Consider the following 16,961-nt stretch of genomic DNA (forward strand, 5'->3'; position numbering starts at 1 on the left):
GCGGGGCAGGCTCCCCCCCGGGGGCCGGGCTGCGCCGGGTTCGCTGGAGCAAGGTAAGCGGTCCGTAATGCACTCGGACAGAGGAAAGGAGCCGCTGAGGGGCGAGTACGGTAGAACATGCCGCCATCGCTCAGACCCGACGCAAAACGCCTAAAGTGGATTCTGGATGTTGGCTGGATATTTTTAGTTCGGCCTTAAAGGGAACAGCGTCTCTCCTCTGCAGTTCGACCGGCAAAACTAAAATCAAGATCCTATTTTCATTCCATGGCTTCCTTCCCACGTTTGTTATTTAAACATGAGGCTACCTCATCAATAAAAAAGGGGTGTGCGGTTCCACTAAAAGAAGGAAAGAAGTGTTAATTTTAGAGCGAATAGTTTCCAAATTGCACCAGTGAATACATGCGTATCTTCAACTGAAAAGCGCTTCGGACACACAAAACATAAGTAGACTCAAAACAAGCCAAATTCTTCCCTCCTGGAAATAAAGCATTCAAGTTTCATAATAAATCATTCACACTCTCAAGAGATCCATAAAAATTTAGACTCCTCCCTCCCAACCTAGGGGACGTTTATTCATCATCAACATTTTGTGATATCTCTCTATCTAAAAAAGCATCACACATGCATATATGTATGTACATGTGCGTACACACACACACACCCCCCCCGTTCCCAATTTATAAAATAAAATCTAGCTCAATTACTTTTTGTTAAAAATAACGAACGCTGACTTGGAAACACCAAATATGCAGAATAAGTTTTGGAGATAAAGATTTCCTAATCTCTGTCTCAAAAGTAACTTCACACACATAGCCCCTTAATTTTAAAGGGGCTTTCCAGTACTTAGCCTTCTCATCATATCCTTCACAATGTGTGTTAATTTTACTGAAAAAAAAAAAAGCAATTCTGACAAGACACTGAATATATTCTGTTTACTATTCTGAGTATTACCAAATTATATATGTTTTATTACTCTGTAACCTAAACAGTTGATGTAGTCCTAAAATGACTAAATGCCCGAGGGCACTGTTAAACCCAAACCTGCCACTAACAATTGCTTCCATCAATATGATGTCAGGAGGCATTTCCAGCCCTGCATCTCAGTGCAAGTCTCCTGTGTATTTAATTCTCTACAGCTGAAGAAAATGAAAGCCAAGTGCAATAAACTGATTACATGATGATTAATGCTGATTAATGGAGAATGACGACATTTTACATGCGGCATTCAGTAAACTCAAAATGTTGTTCAAAGGGATCTTTAAACAGTAGGCATGATAATTCATTACTTCTGTCACAATCACCAAGAGCTCCGATAGTCGAGTAAGGCATGGAACAAAATACACACTATTTAATCAGAAATTTAAGGTACAGTTACATTAGACATAATGGCAATCATTCATTAAATGCAGCTTACATTTCCAGGAAAGTCCTTTTATAGACCCACCTTACATCCAAACATTAAAGATATTGTGTTGTTGGTACATGCTACTTTACAGTGGCATAGCATCGGAGAAAAACAATCCAAGTTTTTTATGCTAGGAGACATTTTTTCAGACCCTGTGCACTTCAATCGATCCGTGACTGAGATTCCAGAAAAATGCCTCTGTAAGCGCTGCTTGCTGCCTGTCTTTGACATTTAATCTAGGTCCATAGTGTTCAAAAATAAGCCTTTATATAAATAGGTTGAATCCTTCAGAAAAAATTTTGCTTCACGTTAGAAACCAGACCTTAAAAAAAAGGCAAAGAAAAAATCCTGTGTCCATTTTTTAAATTTTCGAGTCAGCTTTATATTTAATTATGCTAGCATCAGCTTGAAGTGACAACTGTCTCACAGCCCAAAGTAATACTCGGATCCTCTCAGCCAGAACCCAGGGTTAGATCCACCAAGGCAGCTCCACCTGCTGCAGTGCAAGGTCTGCTATCTCCTCCATGAAAACAGAAGCAACTCTAGCAGAGCCACTATGCTCAGTGTATGCTGGTTGCCGAGGGGAGGGGCAAGATGTTGCAGCAAGGGACTCGTTACACGGCCCGATAGAGATAAACCCAACACTTCCTGCAAGGTGCTTTCGCACTGCACCAATGAGCATGTGAAAACCCACTTTAAAATCAGCTGTGCATAATTATAAAACCAGGGAAGTTGTAAGCTTAACAGCAGGGAATTTGCTGATCTGCAGTTTACACTAGGTTTTTCAAGGAAGTGTCAGCAGACCACAAAATGAATGGCTATGGGATATTTAATCCTCATTTTCAAACATTAAAAATTCAAGGTTATTTGGCACGTTAAAAAAATGTTCTTTAACTGCTGAGTAAAACTCCTAATGGCCTACCAAAAGCAATAAAGGAACAGCTACAGAAATCATGAATATTCTCCAACACAATGAAATCGGAAGCTGCTATTTTTACCCCCATTACCTCTAGGAAATCATGAATAATCTGCACTACGCATCAATTTGGTTATGAGGAGCTCTCAATAAAGCGTTTCAAACAACTGTACATATGAGCACTTAAACAAAACGGTTTGAAGAAAAAAGCCTTTTTTTCCTTGGAACTGAAATAAATACAGTCATGATCTCCTTAAGATTTGTTGTTCTTTGTTGTGTGCCAACAAGTCCAAGACACAAAATTCTTTTTAAAATGGTTTGTTCGGTGTTCTTCTGGGGTTTTTTTTTAATCAAGCCCTATAAGTGTTCAAACTTTATTTCCTTTTTTAAAAGTACAGGTGTCCCTGCAGGCATGTATAAATGTATTTATACATTTTAACAAACTGCATCACAGAATTTGATCAAAAACACATCCTCTGTGATTCCTCTGCTCTTGTACAATAAGCTAACAAAAGCGTCAATGAAATGATGTTAGACATCACATCTATTTTTAATTGTACTGAACACTATTGTAAAAAAAAGCATTTAAGACGTCCAGAGAAGTATTGCTAGATCCCCCTCTTTAGGACATGACTGTTCACCTAAGTTTACACCTGTAGCAGCCTTCTGTCATCTCCCTTTTACTTCATTTGGTTTACCTGACAAGCACCCATTGAGGTAGAAAGTTTAATGTAGTGTAAAATTGGCATGCACACTTACAGCTCAGAAACAAGTAACTTCATGAATTATACTGAGACAGTCATCTTTTATACAAATGTGCAGACTGATGAAACCAAAACTAAGGCAAGATGTCTGGAGAAGAGTGTGTAACAGCCCAGAGTAAACCTCAAAATAAACTTCATTTACATGAGGACCTCTTTTTTGGTAGAATATCCAAGGTCTACAGATGACAGCATTTCCATACTAACAAGCATAGTTTCCTTTCCACCATGTGCCATGACCTACAATTTTTTTACCAAATGGCCTTAGACATCATCTCCCACAGTATGTCAACTTCTGCATGCAAGTACAGCAATAGGGGCAGGACCAAAGAAAAATCTCCAACACTCTGGTTAATCATCATGGAAAAAAGAAACAAAGACTATAAAAAACATCATCATCAATAACAAAAGAATACACCTTCTTTGTTTAGCTAAGTTAGGTTAAGTTTTTCTTGCAAGAACATTCAAATGCAAGGGTAGCCCCAAGTATAACAGAATGATGGAAGAACCTAAAAACCCCTTTATTTTCCTTCACCTGGCTGGGGGTCACAGAACAGTGTCTTGTCTGAAGAAATAGGGCAAAGCACAACCGAACATACTCAAACACCATACACCAAAAAGGAAAATATGCACAAGGGGAAAGAAAATAATCAGAGTACTGTCTCTTGCCAAACACAAGAATGTTTGTATCCCACAAAACAACCTTTTCTATGCACCACAGATCAACAATCCATCTTATTTCCATACCTCTAATCACATTGTAATAACATAATATCTCACTAAAATAATACACAGTCAAATGCATGCCAATTTCATGACAACAAATAAAGTCAAAGAGCCAAAAGCAGTTCTTGAATGTTGCAGAAATAGCTTTTTGCGATGCAGAAAATATAAGCTCTAATGTGCCATGGGCATAGAAGAATCAATAAGAGGAAGATATAGTCTACACATCTACAAAGGATTCCATCAGTAAGACACAATAAAGAAGAGAAAGCTTAAGTAACTTCAGGCAATTGCATCTACATTGTTGATGAAGACTACATAAAACATCTGAATCTTTCAGCCATACATTTGCAGCTGTAAACAAATAAATTCATTACACTGCAAAACCGTCTTGGTCTTTGCATAAAGATGAAACTTTTTACACATCTCGCTGCCAACATGCTTTAAAATACAATATTTAAGCTTATAAAATTAAAATATATTCTTACATATTTTGCTGACTAAATCCAGAGATTTAACTGTAACAAAGGTTTCACTTGTTCAAAACAATTATTTGTACTCAAAGGCTTTTTAAATACACAGGTGTGAACATAAAGCTTTCTGAAATATGAACGTATAGGATGTTATCACATAGAGAAACATATGAAACAGAGGATATTTGGAAATCTACTTTTGAGCTCTAAAGAAACATATCCCCACTTATTTCACTATTGCTCTGATTCAGCTTGAAGGTTGAATTAACATTTCAAAACACAAAAACCAATTTGTTAACGCAGTGATGAAGCTGTTGATAAGGAGTTAATGCCATATTCCTCTTAACTGTCAATAGTCCCTCCCAATTTATCAGTCTGTATTTTGTGTTCTCACATACAAGCTTGAGCTCCTACAGTCAGAGACCACAGTTTCCATGCTGATTATACAAAGCAACAATTTTTTAAACTGGGAGATTGCAAGGTACGTACAGTGCCAGGACTTCATTCAATGCTGCCACATAGACAGTCAAGAATATATCGGCATTCACAGAATATAGAAAAACAAAAACCTAAATTTTATTCCTGCACAGGATGCTTCCACCTGACCTTATACAAATGTTAAAATGACAGTTTTAAGTAGAACTATCTAAAGAAACCAATTATAAACTTTTAAAAATCCATGTTTACTCAGAAGCATTACCAGTAAAAGCAACTGGTTTCATCCTTATGAAAAGATAACGTAAGATGAATTGCCTTTATTTCATGTTTTGTTTGAATGTTTACTTGGCAATAACCCATCTTTATGCATGGCTCCCATGTGCACAATAAGAATAGCAACATCATTAAGATCTTTAATTTGTGAGCAAGACTAATTTTGTTATTATCATAAAATAAGAAAGCTCCTACTTCCAAGTCTCCCTGAGCAGTGTGAATATCAGATAGAGAGAAGCAAGAGTTATGCAGCATCAAAAAAAACACACTACACCACTTTCAGAAACTTAATGCTTCTGTTCAGCTCTTGCCAACTACTTTTGATTGAACACACATAGAACCCATTTCATCAATCCATGTGTTCCACCTGTGTCAATACAACACAGGTTAGGAAACAGCAATCTCATGAGCAGCAAGACCTGGAGCTTTTAATTAAATAAGGGAAGGTCTAGCTTGACAAATGTACCAACTGTTCAGAATGCCAAACCAAAGGCGAAAAGGCTGTACTAACCTTTGTATTTCTTCAGAGAGAACATGTCCCTCAAGTATCACTGCAGACACTTGCCAAGCTGGTGGGACTCTAGTTTAGGTCCCTCTTCCCCAGAAGCCTGAATTGATATACAATCCAGGATATTTAATACAACCCAATCAAAAAAAAAAAAGAAAAAAAGAGAAAGATGCTTTTCAGCATGCTAATTATTTAAATCTAATAAACTCATTTTAACCTCTGCTCTGCATAACTTAGTCTGTATGGTCTTGAAAGAACACACAGAATTCCAAAATTACCCTCTGTAAAGAAGCTTGGATACTGGTTTAAGATGACCTCATACTAACAGCTCTAATGTAATGGCTGTAACAATTCCTTACTCAACGAGTAGTAATTTTATAAGCATTTTCTATAAGGTAAATGAAATTTGAGCACTAGTTTCATGACAGCCAATGTCTGGTGCAAACTGCATCCATCAGTGCGCATGAAGCTCTCTTTGGCTTTGCAGTTCTTGCTCCCTGAAGTATCAGATGATCATCCAAGCCAATTTTGAGAAAGCAGCCAAAAAAATGTACTGCTTGTTCCTGCATGCTCCTAAATTGCCAGAAAAAGAATTTGCACAGTACTTTCAGGCAAACAGGTTTATTTAATGAAAACACTATGAGCTGAAAATTCCCCTTCTAAAGGGTATCTTTAACAGGAATCCATACCTTAGAAGCACCTTTTTGTGAGCTTGGCAGGTAAACATGTTTGCAGGAGTTAAATCGGCAGCCACTGTTGCACCTCCAGTTCAGAACACTGATGTGCATCTGCCCTTCTTAAGAAGCTTAATACTCTAATATATAAAGTTTGCCATGCCCACTCAATCTGACCCATATGTGCTGAAAATAATCATCACCAAACTCTCAAAAATTGAGAGAATCCTTTCTGTTGTTTTGACACCAACAACAGAAAAATATTTTCTGGGACAATTAGCATATTGTAAATACAGCTGTCTGTGTCTTAAGTTTCCAAAATCTTGAAGAATACCACAGCCCCATTCACTTCAGAAGGAAGGGGAAATGTTACTTTGGAAAGAGGAATTGGATTAATAGTTGCATTTTTTAAAACTTGCCCCGCAACGGCATTTAAGCCCAGAACAGGTCCTATGAATAGAAACTTTTCAGTGGGTGTTTGTGATTTTTCTCCCAGTTTTTTCCAAGTCTTAAATTGCTAAGTATAAGACAGATCTGGGACATCACTCCGATGAGGTCCTTCATAAGCCTTGATAAGTCAAGCCAAAAACCAGACAAGAATAATTTCCTTCCCAACTGAGTGACCATCATTATCGGCTTTTTTATGAACTTGCTTTTTGGAGTTCTCTTCAGTCCAAAACAGAGGAGGAAAATACAATGCCATATAAGAGAAAGAACCCAGAGGTGTCTGTGTTATGACATCCTCTATATGCAAAAATAATCAGGCTTCAAAATACAAGCTGCAAAGTAACAACAGACAAAAGAGCATTCAGAAGCAAAACTTCACAAAAAAAAGACCTTCCTGACAATTGCCACTGGAGAGAGGTCCTGCGTATTCGAAGTATGATTTCAAAGATATTTAATCATACCATTCACCTGTCTTACGCCCTGCCTCTTAGTAATTCTAACAGTACAGGTTAATTTCAGCCAAATTTACTGGAGGGATAGAGGTCTCTGAGGATATCAATCATCTGCAAGCTTCTTAGAAGTAGTAGCAGGCAAAGGAATAAATATCAAAAAGTCCCACCAAAGGAAGGCAGAGCGGGGAGGGGGTAAGGCTGCCTAAACAACAACAGGCAGAATTTATATAATGAGAAAGATATTAAGAATATCAAATGGGGGAAAAGTATATTAAAATGCTATATAGTAGCTTATATTAAAATAGTAGCACACCTTGACAAAAAGTTATAGGAAGTCATGCTTTTTAAGGCAAGTATGAGGCCATTTCATGTTTTGGAATTAAAAAGGCCCAGAGTAGAATCTCTTCCCCTTCTTCTGATGTTTTGAAAGTATTTTAGCACTACTGGAACATGCCTTTACATCTTTAGTGTTCGCACAAGAAGTTCCTGAGAGTTAGAAAGGTTACAGAATTGGCTAGTATGACTACCATGAAATCCAAAATCCAGTGTTACTTTTTCCTAGCTGGAAACCACCAAAACAGGGAGAACATCCTCAAAACAGACCAGTAAAGGACTGAAAATAAATGGTTCCTTTTGCAGAACTTCAGGTTTGATCCAATAAAGAGGATGTAAATGCAGCAGATAGACTGAAGCCTACCTGACCTCCTCTGTTAAATTCACTGCAGAAAATTAATTTCATTATATTAGTAACATCTCTGTGAGGAAAAAAAAAAAGGGTGACTGTATTCTGAATAGACTGTACTGTGATTAGAATACACCTTAACTAGGAAATCTCTAAAAACCAAAGAGTACTATGTTACTTCAAACATATTTAACATGTCTAGAAACAGTCTGTGCTAAGTTGACCCTGGATGGCAGGTAAGCACCCACCCAGTCACTCATTTGCTCCTGTCCAGAGGGATGAGAGAGAGAATCAGAAAGGCAATAGCAAGGGGAGAAAGCTCATAGGTCAACATAAATAAGTGAAGGGGAGAAAAAACAACCACACATACAAGTGATGCAAGACAAATCACTAACCACCTCCCACCAGCAGACCGATGGCCAACCTGAGCAACAACTACTTTGGAAAGACTTCCCCCCAGTTTTATTGCTAAGCATGATAAAAAATATGGAGTATCTTTTCGGTCAGTTTGGGTCAGTGTGTCCCCTCATAACCTCGTGCCCACACCCAGCCTACTTGCTAGGGCAGTAGAGTGAGAAACAGAGGAGGTCTTGACACTGTGTGAGCATTATTCAGCAATAGCTAAAACATTGGTGTGTTAATCAACAGTTTGTCACAATCTAAAACACAGCACCATATGGGCTGCTGTGAAGAAAATTAACTCCATCCCAGCCAAACACAGTACCAGTCTGACCTGAAAAGTCCTTTAAAATTAAGAACTGCGATATATTTGCATTCAAAAAACATTGCTGAAATCACTCTTAGAATAAAAGTATGTGATTATTCTAAAGTTGCCTTTGATGTGTTGCTCCCATCTGTCCACAGAGGAGAAAAAAGTATATGTATTTAGGCCCAGATAGTTCCATCCAACCCTCAAAAAGATTTCTCGTGAACAACAGACACTGAATCCCAAAGATAACTGATAAACTATAAAAGCCCAGTAAGTAACAGACCTTCTGAAAGACCCAAAAGCTTTACACCCTTGTCTCATCCCCTCCTCACACCCTCAATGAAGCTTCCACCCAGTTTGTATTTGAAATGGATAGACTCTAAACTCAAGTGATAAAGATAATTAGCTAAAAGAGGTTATATTTTCAAGGCTATACTCAGCAGGAAAGATTCAATCCAGCAGGGTGTGATTAGCTCGGACTGCTCTCACCAGTGTAAAGACCAGGCTGGAACAAGGATCTAATTTATCACTCTGGGTTATTCCCTGTAGGACCCAGGATGATTAGGCTAAGCATATCCTCCAAAACATCATTTTCCTTAAGAAGCTACTGGGCTGAGACAGAAGGCTACCTTGATTCAGACTATCATGCAGGAACTATTGGGGGGGGGGCAGTGATGGGAGGAAAGATGATGTTTTCAAGGTTTATTCCAGAATCAATAACCTATGAAGATCCTTCAGCTACTGAAGGACTGCTCAGAATCTCAGTCATCCCAGCCTATCTTTTTGAAAGGCCTCCTTTTCGGTCTTTCAGTTTTCGGTAGCGTAATACCTTTCAAAAGGTCCATGCAATGTAGCTCTGCTGCTGAGTAACTCTCAAAGTATTAATCAAGCATCTGCACCTCCACTGGAAAAATAAGGGCACACAGGTAAAAAACAAGTGAAAATGAGGAAGAGGAAATATACTAATAATACATGCCTTTTATCTGGTGAAGCCTCATACTACTCCAGCTTCAATAGCCATTCAGGCTTCCTTAACACAACATGAAGACTGCAATTTGACACATTTCTGCTCTCCTCCTTTGATGTAGCACCAACAGAGTAAAAGCCAAGAGCCTCTCATAGCCAGTGGAGATGAAGTCCTTGCACAATACTAGTAACTGTTTCTTTTTTCCTCCACTGCAGACAGTGAGAAGGTTGATCCCACAAACACAGCTCAGTCCTCCAGTCCTGCTGCTTTAAAACAGTGAAAACAGATCATGCCTCAATTATAAAGTAGTTTACTGAGAGCAGGACAGAATCCAGGCAGCAATACTGTTCTATTGATGCTCAAGTATCTGCCATACATTTCTGAGTACACAGAGGTCGCTAGGTTCTGTAAGAAACAACTGTTTTCAAAAAGACTTTCATACAACAAAGTTGGTACAATACTTAAAGAGGAAATTCCTATAGTATATTTCTTCCGTCATTCTAACAGATTTGAACATTTCAAAAACAGAGATGACTCCTTCCTCTAAAAGGGAAAAGATCCACAATGCTACTATTTGACTCCAATGGATAAAAGAATTTACTAGCCTATAGTTTCAATTCATTGCAACTCCATCACTTCCTCCATCTTAAAATGCAAATCCTCTTACAGGAAAGAACTAAAATTGCCATCTCAACCCAGATGGGAAGGATACTGGTGATTTACACTTTGTTATTAACTGAGAACAGATAAGGAAGACTGTTATTGCCTGCAGGCCACCGACCCTCCTACCATTTTCTGGGAAACTAAAAGGTAAAGGGGAGAGTTGCAAGAAGGCACAGAACAGACAGAGACCAAGGCTTTGAAAAGCTTCTGACAGAGCCTCTTGAAGCTTTCTCATCCAGAAGTTAAGGACTCACAGGCAGGACAAACAGACTGTTACAAGGGTTGAAAATCTGCTGGACCACCAGGCTCAAAAGGTGACTGATAGCATGATACCTGGCTAGCAGCTGTAAGAAGCAGAGTACCCCGAGAACAGATACTGGGGCCCATATTGCTCAACATTTTCGTTAGTTGCTGGCATGATGACACACAGCACAGCCCAAGGAAACTGACAAGTGACACTCCCTAGCTAAAGCAGCTAACACAAGAAATTGCAGGACCTTAATGGAGACATCTGACCTGAAGGACTGGGGCTGAAGGCAGTTCATGAAGCTCAACAAGGAGATGTGCCAAGTTCTGCAACAAACATAGAACAAACCCATGCACTGGTACTGGGAATAACAGCTGTACCAAGAAGCATCTAACAGTTATGGGGAACAGCAAGCTGAGTAAGAGACAGTGCAAGTTATAAGCAGTTTAGGATAGAGCCAATACTGCTAAAAAGTGAGTATCAATTCTTTGCAGTTCTTAAAAAGTATTTTTCCAAGTATTTCTGCTGTTATTAGCAGATTCATTCTCTTATGCAGTGCTCATTAATATGGTAGCTAGTGCAGTAACACACTCAGAGCTTGCAAATAAGGAGGAAATAAGAATTAACAAGCTGAAAAAAAAAAGGGGGGGGGGTGGAGTGTTAAAAACTGAAACACAAGTTACAACTTAATCACCATGACAGAACAGTTTAAGTGAGAAGTGTGGGGACTGTTACTTGAACTAAACTTGAGCTCCACAAAGGAATCTCAAATTACATTTTCTTATAGCAGGTTGAAGTATCTTAATGCTAGCTAACAGAAATTAACACACTTATTTTCACAGTAAAAATCACTGTCAAATTAAAGCCAAATTTTGCCAAGAATTTGAACAGTGATGCTTTACATACTTTATTATTACCAAGTGCCACTACCCTGACCACAGGCTTACTCCAGTCTACCCTGGTTGTATTTTAGTTACTAATGCTTTCAAATCCTGTTTCTCCCCTCCCCCAAAACTTCATCATTTGAGAGAAGGCACAAGGAACACCCCTACTATAGCAAAAACAGTAGGTACTTTGACTGGCAGTGAGGTCTGAACCTGCTGAAAGCAATCTTAAGAAACAGGTTACAAATATTTGTAACAACTACTAAAGCATATGAAAATTAAATCATAGTTTTTAAGCTTACTAAAACATTTGCAACATCAGCAGCTTAAATCATACTTAACTTTGGTTTAGATTTGTATCCACAGTTTATGAAGCAAACTATCAAAATATTGATCCTAGATTCAATCCTACTTATTGACCCTAGAGCCTCTGCGTATCAAAACATGTTTCTAAACCACAGTCAGCAGGAATCTAGGGCAACACATGCACCAGTCCTTAAGAAACACAAGCAGCTGTTGGCAAACTAATTGCACAGCTCTTCAAAACTGAGTATTTCTTCTTAATATGTTTTAGCGAGATGCAATACCTTGCTACAGAAAAAAGAGTGCCCTACTTCAGCTTTGAAATTATTTCAGTTAGGACCCAAATACCTGACTGAATGTGACAGCATGTTATAGCAAAAGTAGGTCATTCTCCCCTTCCCTCTCCCCTCTGTTGCCTTTAAAACACCTAGAAAATAGTACCTTAACTAAAAAGATAGAGGAGTTTTTAAACTATCAAGTGGAAGAAAGCTATTAGCTCAGAAGAACAGAGTTCCAATTTTCAAAAAAAAAAAGAAACTTGGAGAAAACCAGAAAAGTATTACTTCTCTGTATAATTTTTGAAGTGTTCACAAATCTTGCCTATTGAAAAACATTTCTGATCATCACCATCTGAGAAAAGTAGCAACAAAAATTGAAAAAGTACAGAGAATAACAGTAAGGATAACGACACTCACTGGCTTCCATTTGAGAAGATTGAACTGACAAAGCTCTTCACCTTATAAAGCAAGCAGCTAAGCATGGAAACATGATATGAAATCTTTAAAAAGATGAATGGCATAGAAAAAGCATATAAAAAGCAATTCCTATTTAAGGCAACACGGGCATCGGCAGACAATTAAATTACCCAGCAGATGTTTTAAAGCAAATGAAAGAAACTACTGTAGAACTCATTGCCAAGGACATGAAATGTTCAAAAAGGAACTACAAAATAGTAAATCAAATGTAGACTACGGTCTAATAAAAATGTACAAGTGTAATCACTGTCTCAGGAAATCTTTAAGATGCTGCCTGCTGGAGTGGGACAGCAAGTGAAGTGGGCACTTGTCCTTCACTTACCATGTTTTTCTTAAGAGGAATTACCAGTCACACTCAGAAACAGAGTCCTAGGCTACATGAAGTTTTTTGTGTCATTCTATACATGTTTTTCCATACATTACACTCTCCTCAGTTTCTGTGAGCCAACTGTTTAGAAGAAATTAAGAATTTTGCATTATTGTTATATTGTCGGAAGAATTCCTTTTCAGTCATTAACTAGAGGTTGTATGTATCTGAAGGTGACTTCAGGTAGTACATAGGTTAGTGAGAGACATGATTGCTAACAGAGAAGGTATTTTTGATAGGAGTACAGGCACTTTAAACTACTTAGGAAGCAGAAGAGCACTTGTCTTGCTCTCTCCCCACAGCATCACAATCTGATCCATCAATAAAGCAGTCAGGTCACAACAAAGCAAACTTCAGTTCCTTTCACTTCAGTTTTTATGCCACTTCCACTACTGAAAAGAGGCTAGGTGAGGCAATCAAGGAACTCAGAGATACTATCCTTATTTCAAGTAAAAGTTTAAACAAAAAACCCCACAAACCCAAAAAATATCTTTCAAGAGCAACTTTGAACCTGGAAAAGTCATGTCCAGTAGAGTCCTATAATTTTCTTTTCAAACTATATTTCAGCTCCAAAGTGGTCTTTAATGCTTGGCACTCGAGCAATAGCATAAAAGCCAGGATGTGAGAAGGACTTCTGTCAACTAAACAAGTGCTAAGAGAGCAGTAAATCTTAGAAAAAAATAGTAGTTTGGTTGAAGTATAGTTTAAACCTGTACAAGCTGTCTGTTGCAAAATCAGCTCAGACTTCATTTCTGCTGCTATAGTAAAGGTTGAAAGATCAAGAAAATGAGAATGAGCAAGAGGGAGCCACGAGCAATCACAAAACTTAATTAAATGTTTGATGAATTTATGATCTTGCTGAGAAGGCACAAGCAGAGGCCTTGCTTGATAGATAGGGCCAGAAAAGATAAGAACTCCTGCCTTTGTTACAAGTGAGGAAGACTATGGAAGACCACCAGAGGAATAGTTTCCCGGAAAACTAATGAATATGTATAACATTTCTCAGAAATCTAGTGAATATGTATGTAGAACATGTACTTAACCTGCACAATTAGGCCTGACGGTGTGCACATAGGTGGAGCGATCCCCTGTGCACCCAGTGCTGCAATAAAGAATGCCTGCTTTCTAAAACTCCAAGATTGAGTCTTAGAGAGTTTCTGAGCTGCCGATTTATGGTACCACTGCAAATCTGTTACACATTGTTCAAAACCAACACAAGGTACAACTGAACTAAACTAACAGAAAGCAGTAAACAAGAGGAAGAATGTTGCTGCATATGACAGAGATGGGATATCTCAGTGGTTTCTGGAGAACACTCCAGCACAAGGAAAGCAGAAAGGGTTAACCAAGGCATTAATTATTGCTACATACATTATGGGCATCAGCACACTCAGCTCCTTTAGCAACACCAAATCAGCTGGAGAGTAGGAAGTTCAAGATGGGAGAAACCCTTGCGAATTGAACTCTCATTTAACTCTTGGTTTGTGGTATTTGACAGAGCTTTATTTTTAAAGAGTATTTGTACTCCGAAGGATTCAATTTGCATCACCTACTACTGGTAGAGCATCAGAGACTCAGAGCAACTCAAGGCTTCCACTGCATGTCTTGAGTATTGGTTAAAGAGATGCTAAAACAGTGACAAACAGGAACAACAAAAAGGGAAAAGGGAAAGGGAAAGAAAATTACAGAAGGTTTAACACACTTGTGCACTGTAGTGTCTACATAAGCCGTACGATACAAAAAGCAGGTCAGAAAGTTTTCACATTTCTATTATCTTTACTTGATGTTGTAAGGGAAGTAAGTGTACAGAGTTGAGGACACTTTCATAGCACTTGGGTTGCTGAGGACACCCAAGTTTAAATTAAGAAAGGAAAAGGATACAAACAGTACTTGACAAAGTTTACAAAAGCCCTTTAAAACATGTCATGGTTTAGTGTCACCAGTTCTCATATTACAGGAAATCATTACCTAAGCTAATTAGGGCTGGGATAATCCAATTTTAACAAAAATTATTACATGCATATTTTTTACAGTGCATGTGAAAGGACATTAACTGTATACAGGAATTCCTGAAATAATATAGGAATAATAAAAAAAAAATAATATCAACCAAGACTTTACAGTTTCATGATCAGCAAACCAACAACTTAATTCTGTGTAACCTGTAAGCTAATACTGAAATTCTGTGATCTTCTCTACCTTTCAAAAGGACCTCCTCACATACTTCAAATCTCGGAGGGCTGAGAAAGCCTTGCCTAGTTCTCGAAAGTGGAGATACCCGCATTATCCCGCTTTTGTTAATCTGAGAAAAACACTTTATAGACAGTAGAGGGCAGCATTTCTCCATATCCACTCGAAAGCGTTTCTCTGCTTGCTAACAGCAGCATTTAAAGATAAGGATGTAAAACACAAGAGTCTATAGTAAATCATATTCCTTTTTCCAAAGTCTTCATTTTACAGAAATATACTTCACAGCCTACAAAGACAAACCAAAAAAACTACTATGATATCCAAGTATCAGAATTGAAGCAAAGACAAAACTAGAGAAAATACAAGTTGATTCTGCCAGAAAGATTTTCATTTCCTTAATTATAGTCACAATCTGTTACCAAAGTTGTTCCAACATGCTGTTTATAAATTGTGGTGCACTGGTGAATTGATGCACAAAAAACTCATTTTGATTTTATTCTCTGAATACATGAAGAAACATTGTAATTAATGGGAGGAAAAGTAAAGGTTTTTAGACTGCCAGTGAGTACTTTAAGAAGTTGAAGCAATCCTATTTTGAAAGTAACTTTCCTGTTTAACATTATCAGATATGTACTTTTAAGATCCTTTTGACAGGAGACTTGCATTAGAATAAGCTACAAACAGTGCTTACGCAATTTTAGATGACTAACAAACCTCATTTTTGGATCCAACCCAATCTGATGCTTTTGCTTCAAAATTATGCAAAGTGAGACAGATCTTTCTGCTAGGCTTCTCAAACAACCTAGACCCTTAATAAACAACTTCATAGGATCTTTAAAATCATCCAGCTACACCATAATGAGCTCATGTTATCTACCTTGTTGTTGTAAAAGGCTTTCATTGAACCAATTACTTTAGCAGCAAGGAACCTTTTAATTTCCAGCTTTAATTTATTTTGGCTTAACTCTTATTTTTCTCATTTACAACATCTTCTCGTTTAAAAAGTCACTGCCATCTTTTGATTTTCGAAACATATTCCCTACTTTGTCAAGACAAGCTCTTCCAGCCTTTTTCCCCTCTTCCTCCCCAGACAGCACCTCCCTCACCACTCTAACAGTACTTCCAGCTGTGTATGTACAATTTGGAGTGACACTTATATAACACTGTATAAAACAGTGTTAACATTGTCACAATCAATCAAAACAAGATCAGGAACAGAGTTAAAGACCATGCTGCCTCCAGCCCAACCTCCAACTTCTCTCCAGTCACCTGAATTGCAGTTACTTGCAAAAAACCAGCTGTGTACATCCGATCCTGTAAACAACCTATTAGGAAGTGAGGAATGAGAAAAATTGATGAATTTCTCACCATACAAGAGATGATGCTTATTTCTAGGATATTTTCTACAAATAGCTTTTAAGATGCGTTTATTAATAATGGGTCACTAACTTAACCACTCCTCCTCATCTTAACTGGAATTTTTATAGCATATAAAGAGTCAAACGTCAATTAAAAAAAAACCATTGGCTAGCTAAAGTATTCCCTAGCCACTTTCTCAGACTGAAGGAAGATGGAGGCAGCAGGTAAAAAAGTTTAATGTAATAAACCTACTTTTGCCTTCTTGAGTTAAATTATTACTGATCTTAATTACAAATAGCAGCAAAAAGGTGGTTTGGTTTTGCAGGGGGGTTTTTTGTTTCTTTTTTTGTTTGGTTGGTTTTGGGTTTGTGGTTTGTTTTTTTTTTTAAAAACTGCAACAGCATCACCACTCTAGACTGCAGGATTATAACAGACTGTACCTGTTTTAACTACTATTGCACTTTTCTAAACTAAAGCTAAAGCAATCAAAGTAGATTTTCAGACTCAGTCATGTAATAAATAGTTGCATTTTACCACATGTAAATGAAATGTTTTTCTTTTCCCCAAATAGAAAAATTGCAAATTGAAGAATAAGAAAGAAGCCTCCTTCTGGGTAAAACATTTACAAAAAGATACAAGCATATACTATGAGTCAAACATGCATAATTTTGAATTACTATATATTTTCAAAGAAATAATGAGTGTACAAAAGTGAAAGGCCATCTTTTAATTAGAAAGGAAAAATGGACCAAGTTCATCATTATA

At 37.7% G+C, this 16,961-nt stretch overlaps 1 protein-coding gene across 1 annotated transcript in view; it reads right to left on the minus strand.

The window, feature by feature from the left end:
- DLG1 (discs, large homolog 1 (Drosophila)) overlaps window positions 1-16,961 on the minus strand; it is a 175,067-nt gene that overhangs the window by 121,175 nt on the left and 36,931 nt on the right. The window lies entirely within an intron of this gene.

This window comes from Haliaeetus leucocephalus, unplaced genomic scaffold, assembly GCF_000737465.1.
Source record: "Haliaeetus leucocephalus isolate CR32 unplaced genomic scaffold, Haliaeetus_leucocephalus-4.0 Scaffold240, whole genome shotgun sequence".
Taxonomy (NCBI): Eukaryota; Metazoa; Chordata; class Aves; order Accipitriformes; family Accipitridae; genus Haliaeetus; species Haliaeetus leucocephalus.